This window comes from Rana temporaria, chromosome 3 (genome assembly GCF_905171775.1).
Source record: "Rana temporaria chromosome 3, aRanTem1.1, whole genome shotgun sequence".
Classification (NCBI taxonomy): Eukaryota; Metazoa; Chordata; class Amphibia; order Anura; family Ranidae; genus Rana; species Rana temporaria.
In genome coordinates, this window is record NC_053491.1 from 144019864 (window position 1) to 144037432 (window position 17569).

The following is a 17569-nucleotide window of genomic DNA, read 5'->3' on the forward strand; positions in this document are numbered from 1 at the left end:
TCAAATAGCAGTGTCTCCTCGAGCAAGCTGTGATAGTAATGCGATGAATGCCCAGGACCTAGATTTGTATCTTGGTCTGCGATCCAGCTTGGAGGCCAGTAACTGTAGCAGTAGAGACGCTCACAGTAGTCAGCTAAAAATATAAAAGATGATCCCCCCCTAGCAGATGACACAGGCTCACCTGAGGCACTGGGTATAAGCACTTACTGGTCTTCACCAGAGCTCCTGATGGTGAAGATGGGTTTTCCCTGCATGCTAATGGCAGGTCATGGCCATCTTGTTTGCCCCAGCAGAAGAGCAAGTAGGGGTCAGATAATGGATGAAGCAGACAAGGACCAAGCAGTCAACAAGCCAAAAGGTCAGTAACGAGTAGAAGCTGGATGGGATCAGATAGAAGCATAGTCGATAAACAAGCAAAGAGATAACAAGTGGTAGCGAAGATAAGGACAGCAGTAGGTTAAGGCAAGAGGAGCAAGAATCAAGATATCGGCTGAAGAGAGCACAATCTGGCAAACAGGAAGTGCAGAGATATGGCTTAATTCGGAAGCTCATGGGAGGAGCAAAGGGTTCAAGGTTCACCAGAAACAAGACACAAAGTAAGGTTGTCCAAGAAATCAGGCAGTGCTGTCGGGTATCCTCAATAACACACCAAGTAGAGCCACAGACAGACACTGCAGAGGCCAGGTCCTGACACTTTGGGGTAGATTTACTACAACTGGAGCACTCAGAATCTGATGCAGCTGTGCATAGAAGCCAATTAGCTTCTAACTTCAGCATGTTCAATAAAGCTTTGACAATAAAACCTGGAAGCTGATTGGTTTCTATACAGCGCTGCACCAAATTTTGCACGCTCTAGTTTTGGTAAATCTCCCCCTTTGTCTTTTAGCAAGTAAGATAATTCAAATCATGTCTCCCAGTGTTAGTTCTCCCGCAGCCCACTCTAAAGAGCTGACTGGGGCAGACTGACGCTGGTTGAGATCCGTCTGGTAGGGAAAAGCTTATTGGGGATGCATAGATTTGTTTGCAGAGTGGGGATATGTCCGCTAGCGAAGGCCCCCTGTGCGATGCACAGACAGACAATCATTTGAGGGGAATGTGTTCACTCTGCAAAGACATTATCGGTTTTGAGCGGATGTACGCTCGTGTCACCCCTGTGTGCCTGATCAACACATTTGGGGGGAGCCCTGGCGTGCACCTGCAGATAATCTCCCATCCACAGGAACAGTAGTTTGAACAGTAGTATAATCCGGGTTTGCGTTCTCTTAACATCGCAGAATAAGGACTCACGCCAACGGTAAAAACGTGAGCCTTTGAATTGTTATGGTCGGGGACAGAGTTCATGATTTCAAGCCATGCGGCTTACTTTGTTTTACTGGAGAGCATGGCTTCCAGGTACAGGGGGCATGAAATTGTACACACTGCTCTCGCCCAGACACGCCCATAAGACTCCCCTAGTCATTGCTCATTGGTTGTTGTATAACCCCTCCTGTTTGAAGGAATGCCTGTGCTTGATTGGTCAATTGTGAAACCATCAAGCGCTATTGTTATATGAATAAAGATTGCTCCCAGGATCAGGCCGGTTGGTCGAGCGGAGGATGCAAGCATGGTGGTCATGTCTGGTATAATGGATCTTTGTAAACCCATTTCCTGTATAAGTAAACAAAGGGCTGAGAAGGGCGCTTAGGCGCAGGAGACATGAATTACACATGGCGTATAGAGAACTCTCAATGACAGTTAAGATTAAGTTAGGGTTGGGATTAGGAGTTAACATTGGAGGTTAAGGTGTTAATATTTTATTTATTCTTATTTATTTAAATTTATTTAATTGGGGTAGGGTGTTACTACTACTACTGCTACTAATAATAAATAAAATAAATACTATGTAATAATAAATAAAATAAAATAAAATAAAATAAATCAACCCCTAACCTTAAAGTGACTGTAAAGTCTTGTTTTTTTTCCTATAAAAACAACAAAACATGTTCTACTTGCCTGCTCTGTTGCAATGGATTTGCACAGAGCAACTCAAATCCTCCTCTTCTCAGATCCCTCTTCTGTGATCCTGCCCCCCCATCCTGTTCAGTGCCCCCACAGCAAGCAGCTTGCTATGGGGGTACCGAACCAAATCACAGCTCCCTGTGTCCATTCAGACACGGAGACCCGACCCATCCCCCTCTGTCCCCTGATCGGCTAGCTTATTATTATTAACAACAACGGCAGCCAATGGCGCCTCTGCTGTGTATCAACCAATCAGGAGGGAGAATCTTGGATAGCCGAGACACTCGTGGACATCGCTGGACAGAGGGACCTTGGTTAAGTGTTAGGGGGGCTGAGGGGGACTGCTGCACACAGAAGGCTTTGTATCGTAATGAATGCATTAAGATAAAAAAAACTTCTGCCTTTATAACTCCCTTAACCCCTAACCCTTATAAAAAATAAAATAAAGCTAATGCTAATGAACACCCTAATAATGCTAATGAACACAAAATAAATCATTTATAATAATAAAAAAGTATTATTAATATTAATAATTTTATTATTCATCATTTTGTTTGGGTGTTTGTTATTTTATTATTAATAACATTTAATATTTTTGAAAGGCTATGGGTTAATTATTATTACATATCCAGTTATTTTATTTTATTTATTTATGACGATTTGCAGTTACTTGTGTATCTTACATATATTTATATTTATTCATATATTATTTTTCTTTCTTTTTTTAACGTTCTCTCATTTGAGCAGAAAATTTCACTACAAAACATGCAATAGCACATCACTCGGTTCCATTTATTTCCATGGAAATAAAGACATGCCAAAAACGTGCAAAATCTGCCCAATTTGAGCTACAAAAAAAAGCTCCAGAGCCTTGAGCTTAACCACTTAAGGACCGCCTCCTGCACATATACGTCGGCAGAATGGCACGGCTGGGGACATGTATGTACAGGTACGTCCTCTTTAAGTGCTCAACCGTGGGTTGCGGGCGCGCTCCCGCGACCCGGTCCGAAGCTCCGTGACCGCAGGACCCGATCACAGCAGCTGGAGTCCGGCGATCGGTCCCCGATGTGTAAACACAGCTTCCCCGTTCTTCACTGTGGCGCCGTCATCGATCGTGTGTTCCCTTATATAGGGAACCACAATCAATGACGTCACACCTACAGCCACACCCCCCTACAGTTAGAAACACAGATGAGGTCATACATAACCCCTTCAGTGCCCCCTTGTGGTTAACTTCAAACGGCAATTGTCCATTTTCACAGCAAAAAATGCATTTTAAATGCATTTTTTGCTGTGAAAATGACAATGGTCCCAAAAATGTGTCAAAATTGTCCGAAGTGTCCGCCATAATGTCGCAGTCACGGAAAAAAAAACGCTGATAGCCGCCATTAGTAGTAAAAAAATTTAAAAAAATGCAATGAAACTATCCCCTATTTTGTAAACGCTATAAACTTTGCTTAAACCAACCGATAAATGCTTATTGCGATTTTTTTTACCAAAAATAGGTAGAAGAATACGTATCGGCCTAAACTGAGGAAAAAAATTTTTTTTTATATATTTTTGGGGGATATTTATTATAGCAAAAAGGAAAAAATATTGAATTTTTTTCAAAATTGTCGCTCTATTTTTGTTTATAGCGCAAAAACTAAAAACTGCAGGAGGTGATCAAATACCACCAAAAGAAACCTCTATTTGTGGGAAAAAAAGGACGCCAATTTTGTTTGGGAACCACATCGCACGACCGTGCAATTGTCAGTTAAAGCGACGCAGTGTCGAATCGCAAAAACTGGCTGGGTCCTTTAGCTGCCTAAAGGTCCGGGTCTTAAGTGGTTAAAGTGATAAAAAAAATAAAAAAAAAAAAGTTTTACAAATAAACATGTTATACTTATCTCCTCTGTGTAAGGGTTTTGCATAGGGTGTCCCCAGTCCTCCTTTTCTGGGGGCCCCTGAGCGCGCTCCTGGCTCCTCTTCTCGAGTGCCCCACGGAAAACCGCTTTATATGGGGGCAATTGTGTGGGCGTTTTCCAAGTCCTGCTGCTCCGTGACTGACAGTGGCCCCGCCCACCGACTCCCCTGTCACTGGATTGATTGAAAGCAGCGGAAGCCAATGGCCTTCTGCTGCTAGCAATCTACAGTGCCTTAAAGTATTCATACCCCTTGAAATTTTCCACATTTTGTCATGTTACAACCAAAAATGTAAATGTATTTTATTGGGATTTTATGTGATAGACCAACAAAAAGTGGCACATGAGTAAAAGATGGAGTTGCGCTGAAAAAAAAACAAAAAAAAAAAACTGTGTCCTATGCAGATCCCCAGTGAAAACAACAAAAAAGGATGTCCAATGAACAATCTAGAGGATTTCTTCAGATGTGCATAAAAATATGTAGAAAAGGTGATGAAACAGTTCAGTGTAAAAACAGCTATTGAAAACGTGTTCCAGCAAAGAAATGTAGAAAAACCAAAATTAATCCAGGATGCCTGGTGTTGCAGACCCTTACCAGAGTTAATGATCCACAGGATCAAAACGAGCGGATAGCCATACACCTGGGCTAGACAGGGGAACGGATCCACAGCCAGACACAGACACCCGATGATCCAGCAATGGTGAGCAACCAAAAAAAGAACAAAGCTCCAATAGTGTGATATTGTAAAATAAAAAGATAAACACCCCAAGTGACTGGCAAACGGACAGTGTGACATAAACCTCCACCTCAGAACACACTGGTCCTTACCAGATTCATGTGAATAAAGGGCAAGGAAATCGTTTGGAAGATGACTATGCAGCTGTTGTAGGGAAACCTCACGTCCAGCAATCCTCAGAAAAGCACTCAGGGCAATAGTCCAACCATCAGAGAAAAAAGGCCACAATGGTGTGATATCGTTTGATAAATTTAATAAATAAAATATCTCACTTACAGGTTAGTAGACAAATATCAGCAGACAAACAAAGTTCCGACCGGTACGGAACTGTTCCTCACAAGCGGTGACGTCAAGCACGCCTCCTCCCAACGTTTCATCCAATAGGACTTGATCACGGGGCGTGACCACTAATTATGCTTTCTGGTCATTTTATATCTAAATTTGTTTTCCCTTAGTTTTTCCCTTAATCAAAATGGGCCGACGGCCGTCGGTCCGGGACGCGTGTCCACCTTGGCTCCGCCTGCCTTTTTCTGATTTGACGGCGTAGCTGGCTGCTGGGACGTGGCCCACGCCTGCTCCGCCCATTGTTGTGCTATTTAAGCGTGACCGCAAGACCGCCTACATTTCTTTGCTGGAACCACGTTTTCAATAGCTGTTTTTACCACTGAACTGTTTCATCACCTTTTCTACATATTTTTATTGCACATCTGAAGAAATCCTCTAGATTGTTTCATTGGACTTCCTTTTTTGTTTTTTTTCACTGGGGATCTGCATAGGACAACAGTTTTTTTTTTTTTTCCATGCAACTCCATCTTTTACTCATATCATTATTTGTTTGTATAAACATTTTGAGTTTGCAGCTATCACTTATTATATTAGATAAGCGCACTTTTTTTTTTTCCCTTTACACAAAAAGTGGCACATAACTGAAGTGGAAGGAAAAATAAATGTTTTTCAAAATGTTTGACAAATAAATATCTGAAAAGTTTGGCATGCATTTGTATTTCAGCCCCCCTTTACTCTTATACCCCTATTTATTATTTCAGCTAAAATTTTGTGGAACCAATTGCCTTCAGAAGTTACCCAATTAGTAAATAGAGTCCACCTGTGTAATTTAATCTCAGTATAAATACAGCTGTTCTGTGAAGCCCTCAGAGGTTTGTTAAAGAACCTTAGTGAACAAACAGCATAAGGCCAAAAAACATACCAGACAGGTCAGGGATAAAATTTGAGACATTTAAAGCAGGGATAGGTTATTAAAAAAAAATATGGAAATAAGAAAAAATACTGCGATAACTATTAAGGGTAAACAAACAACACACAAATATGTGAAACTAATAAAGAGCTGCTACATAGGAATGTGACGAATATTCAAATGGGAAATGGGTGAAAATGTAGCACTGGAAAACCGTAGAACCGTGAAATGTGTATAAACAAGATTATACTGAACATTCAAACCAAATTAAATAAAAAAAGTCCCATATGATGAAATATACAACTAGTCCAATGTCATGAATCAACTCCTGAAGAAAGAAACACAATCACAGTCCACAACAAGTGGCGATCCTCAGGTAAATGAATATGAAGAGCTGGTATCGAGACCTCCCCTGACATGGGACCAGGAGCTGGTGTGGCTTGCCACGCAGTGAAAAGGTTCATGGCTCCAAATAATCCTTTTTAACCGTGATCACTTTTATTCATGTATGTTGGTTTTTATAATAAACCTACTTTTCTGACCTGCACCATTTCCCTCTACATACCCTGCTCGGATGTGAGACTTTTTGGTTGTCCAATTTGGTCATTGGCGTTTCCAGTTTGGTTGAGATCCACAAGACACCACCAGAAATCCTGGACTTCCATCGTTTGGGCAATTCACCCATCATGATATCCATGCTATACAGACTCGTTTTTGCTGACACTCGGGTCCACCAGTCTTGGTAAGGAGTGAGTATTCATGCTTAGCCATTAGTGAAGATATACCATCCTTGATGTCCCATACACCAGCTCTTCATATTCATTTACCTGAGGATCACCACTTGTTATTTGTGGACTGTGATTGTACTTCTTTCTTCAGGAGTTGATTCGTGACATTGGACTAGTTGTACATTTCACCATATGGGACTTTTTGATTTAATTTGGTTTGCATGTTCATTATAATCTTGTTTATAAAAAAAATATCCCAAGCTTTGAACATCTCAGGAAGTACTTTTCAATCCATCATCCAAATTGAAAGAGTATGGCACAACTGCAAACCTACTAAGACATGGCCGTCCACATAAAATGACAGGCCGGGCAAGGAGAGCATAAATCAGAGAAGCAGCCAAGAGGCCCATGGTAACTCTGGAGGAGCTGCAGAGATCCACAGCTCAGGTAGGAGAACCTGTCCACAGGAGAACTATTAGTCCTGGACTCCACAAATTTGACCTTTATGGAAGAGTGGTAAGAAAAAAGCCATTGTTGAAAGAAATGTTGGAGACTGAACATTGTTTCATGCTATGTTATACATTGCTTGGTTTATTTCCCTGTGTATTTGGAGTATGTCCACTAGATGTCACTATACACAGATAGTCTATCATAATGTTCTTTGTGTTAACTATCTGTTACTGCATCTTTCCTGTTATCTATGGTTGTTGTTTTTCTATATCTTGTGTGCTAACATGAGCACCATGCTCTCTGCTGTATGTCTCTTCAATACAAATGAATCCAAGTAAACTACAGCCATCCATATATGTCTGATTATTCTTTGCATCATCTGCACCAGCCAACAAAGGTTATGGGCCCAGACAACGTGAATCATCAGACAGCTGGAACAGAGGCCTAGTCTTCATCTGCACACCATCTTTGATAAAGCTGCGGAGGAAATCTGCTCTGAGGTATCCAGGTGTTTGGAATACGAGCAAGGTACATTAATCATGGCTAGCAGCGGGGATCTTAAACTGGGGATCACTAAGCTAAATAGTGACAACTACCAGATGTGGAAGTTCAAGATGGAGATGTTGCTGAGCAAAGATGACACATGGGATGTCCTCACCACAGACAGGCCGGATGTAGACAACCAGGAGTGGGATAAGAAAAACAGACAGGCAAGAGCCACAATAGCCCTACTGGTAGAAGATGAACAGCTTATCCACATAAAAGGGGAAAATACTGCCAAAGGTATGTGGAATGCACTCCGTAGATTACATGAGAGCTCTAGCTTAAACAACAAGTTATATTTACTAAGGAAGCTGTACCAGTCCAAACTGACTCCAGAAGGGGATATGCAAGAACATATAAGAAGCGTGCTGGAGATTGTTGCACAACTCAGGGACCTCGGAGAGGAGATCAAAGATAACCATGTGACAGCAATACTTTTATGCAGCCTGCCAGAGTCATACAACCCTCTGATTAATGCATTAGAGACAAGATCTGAAGCAGAACTCACATTACAGTTAGTGAAATCTCGACTTTCAGATGAATACAAGCGCAGAAAGGAGCAAGCTTCTCACAGGCAAGAGAGCGATACAGGAGCAGCACTTAAAGCAACAGACACTAAGATGCCAAACTGGAAGGCCAAACTATGTTTCCGGTGTAACAGGGCTGGGCATTTCAAGCGCGACTGTCCATTGTGGAGGAATGAGCAGAGGGAAAAAGATCCCAATCAGGCACTCATAACCATGATGAAAAACAACGACCAAGCAGCGTGGCACGGAACTTTTAAAGTGACAGATGCCGTCACCAACCATAAATGGTATATAGATTCTGGAGCAACAAGTCACATGACTAACGACAGAGAATTCTTTGTAGAGCTCAATCCAGACAAGAAAGAAGCCATATATCTTGCAGACGGGAGTTGCACAACTGCTGAAGGAACAGGACATGGAATAGTCACTTGTAAAAATGAGGATGGACAAGTGTTAAAAATACCAATGACGGATGTATTGTATGTTCCCGGACTCAATGGCGGCCTTATATCAGTCAGGCGACTGGCAAGCAAAGGACTAACCACAACGTTTAAAGGTGACCAATGCACTATCCAAGATGGGGAAAGAGTGATAGCAACAGATAAAGCGGGCAAGCACCTTTATGAACTTGATGTTGCTGAGCAAGAAACAAAGCTCTGCACACATAAACACAAGAACTGTATTCATTTATGGCACAGACGTCTGGGCCACAGGCACCCTGACAGCATACAGGAGCTGGCCAGACGGGATTTAACGAAAGGCTTCAAGTTAACAGGCTGCCCAAACACGCTAAGGTGTGAATGCTGCATCAAGGCCAAAGCCACCAGAGTAACCCCACCAAAGGCAAGTGAAAGCAGAGCAACAAGACCGATCGACCTAATACACACAGATGTATGCGGGCCTATGAGAACAACCACCCCAGGAGGAAATAAATACATATTAACTTTTATAGACGACTACTCAAGGTTTACAGTGACATACCTAATGAAGAATAAGTCAGAAGTATTCGACAAGCTGAAGGACTATGTTACCAAAGTAAGCAATAAATTTCACAGAAAACCATTAGTACTCAGAAGTGATAATGGTGGGGAGTACACTGGGTTTCAAGTTGAGAATACACTCAGGGAACTAGGAATAGAACATCAAAAGACTGTCCCATATACTCCAGAGCAGAACGGGGTAGCAGAGAGGAAAAACAGATCCCTGACTGAAATGATCAGATGCATGTTGACTGATTCTGGACTCCCTGAAAAATATTGGGGAGAAGCAGCACAAACGGCCACCTACTTACAAAACAGATTACACTCCAAGGCAACAACCAAAACTCCATACGAGCTATGGCACAGTCGAAAACCAAGCATAGGACACCTCAAGGTATTTGGAAGCAAAGCTTTTGCTTACATTCCGGGAGAAAAGCGCAGCAAGCTCCAGAATCGAGCAATTGAAGGTGTCTTTGTTGGTTATGCCGACAACACCAAAGGATATAGAATCATAGACCCGAAGACCGATAAAGTGACAATCAGCAGCAGCGTAACATTTATCGAGGACCCGAGAAATGAAGTAACGGAGCCAGCCATGCCAAGAGCAGAAGAACCAAATAACGCTGAGCAGGTTTTCTTTCCCATGGAACGAACCCCCGAAAGTGATACTGTGTCACAGAAAAGACTGGAACAAACTGAACCAGCTAATGACGCTGAACCAAGACGCTCAATGAGGGAAAACAAAGGTAAACCCCCCAACAGACTCTCGTACAAAGTAGAAACATCCTGCGTAAGAGAACCCACTTGTTGGAAAGACATAACACAACTCCCAGAGAGGGAAGCCAAGAGATGGATAAAGGCAGCTGAGGAAGAAATCATCTCACTACAGGACACGCAGGCTTGGGTACTAACACAACTGCCGGCCAAAAAGAGGGCAATTGGGTGTAAATGGACTTTCAAGGTCAAGTACAACACTGATGGCACAGTTGAGAGATATAAAGCGAGACTCGTAGCCAAAGGATACTCCCAAAAATATGGAGAAGACTACGATGAGACATTTGCCCCAGTCGTCAAACATACCACAATCAGAGCTCTACTCACAGTTGCAACTACAAAACAAATGCTAGTAAAGCACTTTGATGTAAAAACCGCTTTCCTACACAGTGACTTAACAGAAGACATCTACATGGAGCAACCAGAGGGCTTTGTAGACCCACAAAAGCCAGAACAGGTGTGTAAACTTAAGAAGGGGATCTACGGGCTCAAACAAGCAGCCAGAGCATGGAACATGAAGATTAATGAGGCGCTTTTGAGAGAATCCTTTCAGAGGAGCAAGGCCGATCCCTGCCTATACACCAAGAAACTAAATGGTAGGTGGATCTTTGTACTCATTTATGTAGATGATCTGTTAGTATGTTATGAGCAAGAAGGGGATTGTTCCAGACTGCTGGAGGTCTTAAACATGGACTTTGAAACAAAAGATCTAGGTGATGTCAAACACTTCCTAGGCATGCAGATAGAAAGAGAAGAAGATGGTAGTTTTCTTATTAACCAGAGTCACAAAATACAGGAAGTAATTGAAACTTTTGGGCTCAATGATGCCAAACCAGTCAACTCGCCTATGGAGACAAATTATCTTAAAGAATTAAACAACTCAATTAACCCCTTGCAAAATGACTCACAATTCAGAAGGGCAATGGGGAAGTTACTATACATAGCTACAGTGGCAAGGCCTGACATAGCTACAGCAGTGGGATTCTTATGCAGAAAAGTATCCCAGCCAACCCAGATGGACTGGAACGCAGCAAAAAGGATCATACGCTATTTGAAGGGAACAATAGACTTTAAACTGAAATTTTCATCAACAGGGAAGAGTGGTCTGACTGGATATGTGGATGCAGACTGGGCAGGTGACCCCAGTGATCGGAAATCCACCAGTGGACACCTGTTTCTATTTAAAGACGGTCTGATCAGCTGGACCACCAGAAAACAGTCCACAGTGACACTGTCCTCCACCGAAGCAGAATACGTGGCCGCATCACAAGCAGGGCAAGAGGTAATCTGGTTGAGACAATTGCTGGAAGATCTAGATCAGATCCAGAAAGAGTCCACGCCAATCTATGAGGACAACCAAGGATGTATAGCACTCGCACAGACAGAGCGGATAAACCCGAGAACCAAACACATAGACGTGAGATATCACTTCTTAAGAGACTTACAAGAGCAAGGACAGATGGATCTACAATACTGTCCCACTGAGGAAATGTTAGCAGACATCCTTACTAAGCCTTTGCCTGCAAAGAGACATATGGATCTTACAAGAAGAATCGGTTTGTCTAATTAAGCACTTCACAATGAGAAGGGGTGTTGGAGACTGAACATTGTTTCATGCTATGTTATACATTGCTTGGTTTATTTCCCTGTGTATTTGGAGTATGTCCACTAGATGTCACTATACACAGATAGTCTATCATAATGTTCTTTGTGTTAACTATCTGTTACTGCATCTTTCCTGTTATCTATGGTTGTTGTTTTTCTATATCTTGTGTGCTAACATGAGCACCATGCTCTCTGCTGTATGTCTCTTCAATACAAATGAATCCAAGTAAACTACAGCCATCCATATATGTCTGATTATTCTTTGCATCATCTGCACCAGCCAACAAGAAAGCCATAAGAAGTCCAGTTTGCAAGAATCCATGTGGGGGACACAGCAAACATGTGTCAGGAGACCAAAATTTTACGTTTTGGCCTAAAAGCAAAACGCTATGTGAGGTGAAAAACTAACACTGCACATTACCCTGAACACACCATCCCCACCGTGTAAAAAATGGTGGCAGCATAATCTTGTGGGGATGCTTTTCTTCAACAGGGGTACGGAAGCTGGTCAGAGTTGATGGGAAGATGGATAAAGTAAAATACAGGGCAATCCTAGAAGAAAACCTGTTAGAGTCCGTAAAAAAAAAAAAAAAAAACGTAGAGAATCTTTTCTTTTTTCTCTCCTCCAGCATTTTGAAGCTTAAAGTTTCAAGGTACAAAACGCTGAGGTGTGAATGGGGTCTCAGACAGGCTATGCCTGCAGATGGTAGAATACAGTATTTAACTGAGTTTAGCAGTTAATTTATAAACATTAAACACAGAAGATGCCAGCACAAGTGAGGAGCCTCACGAGAGTGTGACTGCTAGAACCAAGGTAAATATGCATGCCTTTAGTTCCGCTTTAACTTGATCGACCTTTGAACTCAATTCCCAATCCGAATAATCACACCAACAATCATGGGTACACATGTCAAATGCTCAACAAGATCAGGAAATCAGGTTAGACCACACAACTGTCAGTTAAAGCGGAACTAAAGGCATGCATATTTACCTTAGTTCAGCAATTGCATTAAGAGTACCGCAAAAAATGGCCTGGTCAGGAAGGGGGTAAATCCTTCCCGGGCTTAAGTGGTTAATGCACTTTTGCAAAAATATCAAAGCTTTATATTAATTTTACAGACAATTACTTCACTGTCCTCATGGATGTTTGTACAGTCAGATTGTATAGTGAATTATACACCTAAAATTAGTTGCTTTCAGTGTTGATTGCCTATGTATTTGGTGTGCTGTTAAACACACATTTTGCCATGTGAAAAAACAAGTGGCAAATGCTGCAAAATGCAAAGTAAAAAAACACGTAACCCACAAAACGCCAAAAATGTCCCATGAGCAAATTGTTGTGCAGCAGGTTGAAATCAACAGGCTGCCCTATGCATGTCCACAAAATGCACTCCCACTATGCTAGATGTTTTCATAAGAACAATGAGGTCCATTGACATCTGTGCGTTTCCTTTTTCCTTGCATTTTCAGAAATATGCTGCACCAAAAAAACTCACCAAGTTTCGATCAAAAAAAAAATTCTTTGGGGCGATTGCTGCATTCAGGACAACCCCTTGAGGTGCATGGGCTGCCCTATGCGTAATGAGTGAAAATGCTCCAACACCCCCACCCCCCAAAAAGATAAATATGTGGGGAATGCGAGTTCCCGCTATGCAGAAATGTGAATGGGGCTTGACAGCCGAGATTTTCTGTCTATTCCCTTCAATGTACTTGTATGAACATGGCCATACACTATGCAATCTGATTGCACATTGTGTATTTAGTGAGAAGGGTGATAACCGATTGATTGTATTTCATTTTAAAAATGTGCAGCTGGGAATGGGTGGATAATGCAGGGTGTATGCTGATGAGGTCAGCTGGTCAACTCCTTACTGTGTCATGACCTCTAGTCTGTCAAGGAAGTAAGGCATTGTTAATGGATACGTTTGGAAACATGGATGATAAGTGAAGTAAGTGTCTGTATATTAAATGGAAAGCTTTGATATTTTTGCAAATTAAGTAAAATAATGCTACGGGTGAAACTCAAAAAATGGAGAATATCGTGCAAAGGTTCATTTTATTTCACTAATGCAACTTAAAAGGTGAAACCAAGATAGACTCATGACATTCAAAGCAAAATATTCCAAGCCACGATTTGTCATAATTTTGATGATTATGGTTTACAACTCCAAATCCACAATTTCAGAAAATTTAAATATTGTGAAAAGGTGTAATATTCTAGGCTCAAAAGTGTCCCACTTGAAATCAGTTAATTAAGCCATAACACCTGCAAAGGGTTCCTGAGCTTTGTAAATGATCTCTCAGTCTGGGTTCAGTAGGAATCACAATCAAGGGAAAGACTGCTGACAGTTGTGCAGAAAACCATCATTGACACACTGCATAAGGAGGGGAAAACCTCAAAAGGTAATTGCAAAAGAAGTGGATGTTCCCAAAGTGCTGTAAAATAGCACATTAATAGAAAGTTATGTGGAAGGTAAAAGTGTGGAAGAAAACGGTGCACGAGCAGCAGAGATGACCGCAGCCTGGAGAGGATTGTCACAAAAGGCCATTCAAAAGTGTTGGGACTTTCACAAGGATTGGACTAAGGCTGGGTCAGTACATCAAGAGCCACCACACACAAAGACGGATCCTGGACATGGCTTCAAATGTCGTATTCCTCTTCTCAAGCCACTCCTGAACAACAAACAACGTCAGAAGCGTCTTATCTGGGCTAAAGAAAAAACACACCTAGTCTGTTGCTCAGTGGCCAAAGTCCCCTTTTCTGATGAGAGCAAATTTTGTATCCCATTTGGAAACCAAGGACCCAGAGTAAGGAGGAAGAATGGAGAGGCCGCACACTGCAAGATGCTTGAAGTCCAGTTTTGAAGTTTCCACAGTCTGTGTTGATTTGGGGAGCCATGTCATCTGTTGGTGTTGGTCCACTGTGCTTCATTAAGTCCAGGGTCAACACAGCCATCTACCAGGAGATTTTGGAGCACTTCATGCTTTCTTCCGCAGACAAGCTCTATGAGGATGCTGACTTCATTTTGCAGCAGGACTTGGCACCTGCCCACACTGCCAAAAGCACCAAAACCTGGTTCAATGACCGTGGGATTACTGTGCTTGATTGGCCAGCAAACTAGTCTGACCTGAACCCCATAGAAAATCTATGGGGCATTGCCAATAGAAAGATGAGAGACATGAGACCGAACAATGCAAAAGAGCTGAAGGCCGATATTGAAGAATCCTGGTCTTCCATAACACCTCAGCAGTGCACAGGCTGATGCCTTCCATGGCCAAGAGCCGCATTGAGGCAGCAATTGCTGTAAAATGAGCCCAAACCAAGTACTGAGTACATATGCATGCTTGTGCATTTCAGAGGTCCGATTTGTTCTATGTACAATCCTCATTTATTGATTGCATGTAATATTCAAAATTTTCTGACATTGTGGATTTGGGGTTTTCATGAGCTGTAAGCCAGAATCATCAGAATTATGACAAAATCACGGCTTGAACTATCTTGCTTGCATGTAATGAGTCTCATAATTAGTTTCACCTTTTAAGTTGCATGAGTAAAATGAACTTTTGCACAATATTCAAAATTTTTTGCGTTTCACCCGTATATATTGGTTACATAGCAAAGCTGGAATTTAGGGGGAAAAATGTGTCTAATGAGCATTGAGGGTTTACCAGTTCAAATTACGACAATGGCCTATTCATTTACTTTCTTTACTACCTCATCACATCCTATGCAAGGGAAAAAAAAAAAAAAACCCTTGCTGTCACTTTAATAAAAGTGGAGTTACTCTTTTAAGCACACTTTTCCAATTTACCTGGCACCCTTTAATTTTCAAAAGTTGTGATAAACCCCCACCCACTATACCATCCTAGTTTCAAAACAATATTTACAAACATTAAGGCTTCTTTCAGACTTATGTGGTGTGGTTTGACCCCACCGCGGGCACCTTGCAGCTTACCCGCGTGTTTGAGCAGGTTAGCTGCACTTTCCCATAGAGTTATATTTTGTTCTGCGCGTTGACAGTGTTCTCTCTAAGTGCACCAAAGATGTAGAATGTGGGAAATTTGGTTCACTTTCAAAAAGCACACCAAACCCGTCGTATAACTCAAGTTAGGAAAAGCACAGCTAACCTATTTCAAAACATGTGAGTAAACTGCGCTGCACTCAACCACATCAGTCTGAAAGCAGCCTAAGGGTATCCTCAAACTATGGGCTTCCCATCACATACTGTATCTTTTTGGGGAAAGTCATATCTATTAAAATGTCGATATGCACTAAAACTGTATCGATTTATTTTTATGGATGTACTTTATGTCTCTAGATTCATGTCAGATCGTCAAACTAGAAATCAACAAATATATATGGATATCAAAAAAACAAAAAAACATAAAAGATAAAAAAAACATCTGTTATATTGATCCTAAATATCTGGGAGGCCTCTGCCTCCCGAACCTATGGTTCTATTACTTGACGGTTACATTCACCCAAATAGATTAGTGGCATACCCTTAGACCCCCCCCCCCCCCATTCCATGGCCCCATTTTATATTTCCTTACTGAGTTTTGAGGATTTTGGTCTACATCTGTTTGACATAAAGATTTCCTTCTGCTAAAACGCAGTTGTGGCACAGTCTATTTACCTGTGAAGTTTATACAATAGTTTCTAAGGACTGGCCCCCCTAGTTCTGCCACTAGATTCCCATTTGGGTGACCCTTCATTCCCTGCTGCATATTAATATAGGTGCTATTATGCCAGATGGACCAATTCCCCTTTGGCAAACCCAGGATCTCCAGTGTGGTTCTAAATTTGCTTCATTTGAGACTAGGGATGAGCCGAACACCCCCCTGTTCGGTTCGCACCAGAACCTGCGAACACGCCAAATGTTGGTGTGAACTTAGAACCCCGTTAAAGTCTATGGTACTCGAACATTTGAAATCTAAAGTGCTAATTTTAAAGGCCAATATGCAAGTTATTGTCCTAAAAAGTGTTTGGGGACCTGGGTCCTGCCCCAGGGGGACATGTATCAATGCAAAAAAAAAGTTTTAAAATGTACGTTTTTTTCGGGAGCAGTGAATTTAATAATGCTTAAAGTGAAACAATAAAAGTGAAATATTCCTTTAAATTTCGTACCTAGGGGGGGTGTAAAGTAAGCATGTGAAATAGTGCATGTTTCCCGTACTTAGAACCGTCTCTGCACAAAGTGTCATTTCCGAAAGAAAAACCGGACAAATGAATTGTCGACTCCCGGCAATTCAGAGAGAATTCATTCATAAAAAAATTAAAAAAAAGCGTGGGGGTCCCCCCAAATTCAATTACCAGGCCCTTCAGGTCTGGTATGGATATTAAGGGGAACCCCGCCATCAATTTAAAAAAAAAATTACATGGGGTTCCCCCCAAATATCCATTCCAGACCCTTCAGGTCTGGTGTGGATTTTAAGGGAACTCCACCCCAAAAATCCCCAAAAATCCACACCAGACCCCTTATCCGAGCATGTAACCTGGCCGGCCGCAGAAAAGAGGGGGGGGAACAGAGTGCAGCCCCCCCTCTCCTGAACCGTACCAGGCCACATGCCCTCAACATGGGGAGGATGTCCCCATGCTGATGGGGACAAGGGCCTCATCCCCGCAACCCTGGCCGGTGGTTGTGGGGGTCTGCGAGCAGGGGGCTTATCAGAATCTGGAAGACCCCTTTAACAAAGGGGACCCTCAGATCCTGCCCCCCCATGTGAATTGGTAATGGGGTACATTGTACCCCTACTATTTCACAAAGGAAGTGTAAATAGTTGTAAGCCCCCCCGCCCACAGACCCCCACAACCACCGGCCAGGGTTGTGGGGATGAGGTTCTTGTCCCCATCAACATGGGGACATCCCACCCATGTTAAGGGCATGTGGCCTGGTACGGTTCAGGAGAGGGGGGCCGCACTCAGTCCCCCCCTCTTTTCTGCGGCCGGCCAGGTTAAAGTGTCTGGTGTGGATTTTTGGGGGAACTCCACGCCATTTTTTTTTTAAATGTGGGGTGGAGTTCCCCTTAAAATCCACACCAGACCTGAAGGGTCTGGAATGAATATTTGGGAGGAACCCCACGTAATTTTTTTTTTAAATTGATGGCGGGGTTACCCTTAATATCCA

General features: G+C 42.3%; 1 protein-coding gene across 5 annotated transcripts in view; it reads right to left on the reverse strand.

Annotated features, from left to right (window-relative positions):
- LRRK2 (leucine rich repeat kinase 2) overlaps window positions 1–17569 on the reverse strand; it is a 376481-nt gene that overhangs the window by 251217 nt on the left and 107695 nt on the right. The window lies entirely within an intron of this gene.